The sequence below is a fragment of the Teleopsis dalmanni genome, chromosome 1 (assembly GCF_002237135.1).
Source record: "Teleopsis dalmanni isolate 2A chromosome 1, ASM223713v2, whole genome shotgun sequence".
Classification (NCBI taxonomy): Eukaryota; Metazoa; Arthropoda; class Insecta; order Diptera; family Diopsidae; genus Teleopsis; species Teleopsis dalmanni.
This window is the reverse complement of record NC_051846.1, coordinates 216,602,507-216,606,899: the sequence shown is the minus strand read 5'-3', so window position 1 is coordinate 216,606,899 and position 4,393 is coordinate 216,602,507.

Sequence of the window (4,393 nt, the reverse complement as noted above, 5' to 3'; positions counted from 1 at the left end):
TGATAGGGACCTTGATTTGAATAATATGTCAAAAACAAGCCTTAATAGCACTTCTAATGTTGCTCTACTAAGAGCTATAAAATTGAAAAACTCCACCAAAAATTTAAATAGAGATGTAGTTATGGGTTAGGGAAGCAATAAGAAACGTAAAATGTCGTTTAAATGTTCAGTAAAGGACTCAGAATTTTTTATTGAAAATATGTTGCAAACTTTAAACGACCATAAGTCAAAATTTTCGACTGAGAAAATTATTCAACACAAAATAACGTTTGCGATATAAATATAAAATAAATAAGAATGAATGCAAAAGGCTTTAGATGTTACGGATACTGTGTTGATCCATCCTGTAACACATATTTGTTTAAGAGGAACTGTAAAGTCAGCAAGTGTAAGCTGTACTAGTGGCTTGGGAAGAAATAACTAAAAAGTAAGTTGGACAGAGTCTTCTTGCCAGTCACCGCGATCAGTGTTTTTTTTTGTGTCCTAAATGAATTTCAACATAAGTTAAATAAATAATGTTTTTGTTTTTTCTAAACAAGAAAATAAATGGTTTAAATTATTAATTCTAATAGTTATAGTTAAAACATATAACTCGCGTCTCAAATAAAATTCATGGTACAGTGGTAACACACTGATGCAAACTAAAGAATATTACATGGAGATTACATATGAAATTTATGTTACAATATTATATATAAAAGCAAAATAATTAAATTTGATTAGAATTATGTAATAGATCTATTTTAGATCTATATATTATAGATCTATACTAGCCGGCGTGTTAATAGGATTGCTCTTTGGGGGTAAAAATGTATGTAAATAATTTAATTTAAAATATATATATAATATTATATTATTATTTATATTAAATGTTATATTAAAATTTAATATTTTTGTATCTTTCTTTAGCAACTGCAGCGTTAATAGCAGAAAAAAAACAGCCAACGGCCAGTTGTTACTACCGGCGACGCGAAAAAAACCGCCAGCGGCAAGAAGAAAACTTTCGGCGGCAGGAAGAAAACCGCCATCGACAGGAAGAAAACCGTCGTCGGCAGGAAGAAAACAATGAAATAAAACGTAATTTAAATCATTTTTATTAAAATTTTCAAAAAAATTAACAAATTTCTTTTTTTTTAACTTTTCAGAGTACAAAAAAGAAAAAGGAAATCACCATATGTAGTTAATTTAAATAAGCCTTAATCAAAAACAAGCCTTAATAGCACTTCTAATGTTGCTCTACTAAGAGCTATAAAATTCAAAAACTCCACCAAAAATTTAAATAGAGATGTAGTTATGGGTTAGAGAAGCAATAAGAAACGTAAAATGTCGTATAAATGCTCAGTAAAGGACTCAGAATTTTTTATTGAAAATATGTTGCAAACTTTAAACGACTGAGAAAATTATTCAACACAAAATAACGTTTGCGATATAAATATAAAATAAATAAGAATGAATGCAAAAGGCTTTAGATGTTACGGATACTGTGTTGATCCATCCTGTAACACATATTTGTTTAAGAGGAACTGTAAAATCAGCAAGTGTAAGCTGTACTAGTGGCTTGGGAAGAAATAACTAAAAAGTAAGTTGAAAGTTAAAACGTAATTTAAATCATTTTTATTAAAATTTTCAAAAAAATTAACAAATTTCTTTTTTTTTTAACTTTTCAGAGTACAAAAAAGAAAAAGGAAATCACCATATGTAATTAATTTAAATAAGGGGGTAAAAGCAAATTAAATGATCGGTTCTTTGCTTTTAATTTAAAAAAAAATTTTATTTTATTTAATATATTAAAACAAACTATTCTTTTATTTAATGTCTTACACTTGTTATAATGTTTGCAAAGTCCCTTATTGACATTGATTCATTTAAATCGTTTTTCAACAGCATAGTTATATTTGTGAATTGTAAAGTAAATATATCTGTTAGTAATTTTGACCACGTTAAGCAAGATTTTATAGATACTTAGATTAGATACTTCATATATGGCATGATTCGTTGCAATATATTTTGTCACCTTCTATACAACTATACAATCTAAAGTATAGTTTCTTCCAATAATGCACGATTCTAGTGTTAACTAATTTTATTAATTAATTTTCTTTTAATTTGTTTCCAAGTCGTGAACGATTATGGTTAAAATAAATTACACTGCTGCCATTTTTGGGGCATTGAAGAAGGAGGAAATACTTAAGATTGACTTAAAAGAAACTGATCAAGACATCTTCGAGCGTATTATTGAGAATATAAATACTCAATTATCAGGTAAGTCAATTATTTTTTTAAAAAAATAACGTACATGTTAGGCGTAAGATATGTAATGCTTATTATTTTTGTAAAATGAAAATTATAAAAGGTAATTCGTTTAATGATAACGAAACAAATGACGAATCAAGCACAGTGCCGATAAATGTATTAAATACGTTAGATACCCCACTCTTAAAAACATATGACAGGTCAAGCACATTAGTGCCGATAAACGTAGTAAATACGTTAGATACCCCCCCTCTTACAAACATATGAAGAGTCAAGCACATTAGTGCCGATAAACGTAGTAAATACGTTAGATACTTCCCTTTTAGATAGAACCACAGGTAGTGATAGGGACCTTGATTTGAATAATATGTCAAAAACAAGCCTTAATAGCACTTCTAATGTTGCTCTACTAAGAGCTATAAAATTCAAAAACTCCACCAAAAATTTAAATAGAGATGTAGTTATGGGTTAGGGAAGCAATAAGAAACGTAAAATGTCGTTTAAATGTTCAGTAAAGGAATCAGAATTTTTTATTGAAAATATGTTGCAAACTTTAAACGACCATAAGTCAAAATTTTCGACTGAGAAAATTATTCAACACAAAATAACGTTTGCGATATAAATATAAAATAAATAAGAATGAATGCAAAAGGCTTTAGATATTGCGGATACTGTGTTGATCCATCTTGTAACACATATTTGTTTAAGAGGAACTGTAAAGTCAGCAAGTGTAAGCTGTACTAGTGGCTTGGGAAGAAATAACTAAAAAGTAAGTTGGACAGAGTCTTCTTGCCAGTCACCGCGCAATCAGTGTTTTTTTGTGTCCATTAATTCAATAAATAAATAAATAAATTTTTTTTTTCTATAAAAGAAAATAAATGTGTTTAAATTATTAATTCTAATAGTTATAGTTAAAACATATAACTCGCGTCTCAAATAAAATTCATGGTACAGTGGTAACACACTGATGCAAACTAAAGAATATTAAATGGAGATTACATATGAAATTTATGTTACAATATTATATATAAAAGCAATAATTGAATTTGATTAGAATTATGTAATAGATCTATTTTAAATCTATATATTATAGATCTATACTAGCCGGCGTGTTAATAGGATTGCTCTTTGGGGGTAAAAATGTATGTAAATAATTTAATTTAAAATATATATATAATATTATATTATTATTTATATTAAATGTTATATTAAAATTTAATATTTTTGTATCTTTCTTTAGCAACTGCAGCGTTAATAGCAGAAAAAAAAACAGCCAACGGCCAGTTGTTACTACCGGCGACGCGAAAAAAACCGCCAGCGGCAAGAAGAAAACTTTCGGCGGCAGGAAGAAAACCGCCATCGACAGGAAGAAAACCGTCGTCGGCAGGAAGAAAACAATGAAATAAAACGTAATTTAAATCATTTTTATTAAAATTTTCAAAAAAATTAACAAATTTCTTTTTTTTTAACTTTTCAGAGTACAAAAAAGAAAAAGGAAATCACCATATGTAATTAATTTAAATAAGGGGGTAAAAGCAAATTAAATGATCGGTTCTTTGCTTTTAATTTAAAAAAAAATTTTATTTTATTTAATATATTAAAACAAACTACTCTTTTATTTAATGTCTTACACTTGTTATAATGTTTGCAAAGTCCCTTATTGACATTGATTCATTTAAATCGTTTTTCAACAGCATAGTTATATTTGTGAATTGTAAAGTAAATATATTTGTTAGTAATTTTGACCACGTTAAGCAAGATTTTATAGATACTTAGATTAGATACTTCATATATGGTATGATTCGTTGCAATATATTTTGTCACCTTCTATACAACTATACAATCTAAAGTATAGTTTCTTCCAATAATGCACAATTCTAGTGTTAACTAATTTTATTAATTAATTTTTTTTTAATTTGTTTCCAAGTCGTGAACGATTATGGTTAAAATAAATTACACTGCTGCCATTCTTGGGGCATTGAAGAAGGAGGAAATACTTAAGATTGGCTTAAAAGAAGCTGATCAAGACATCTTCGAGCGTATTATTGAGAATATAAATACTCAATTATCAGGTAAGTCAATTATTTTAATTAAAAAAATAACGTACATGTTAGGCGTAAGATATGTAATGCTTATTATT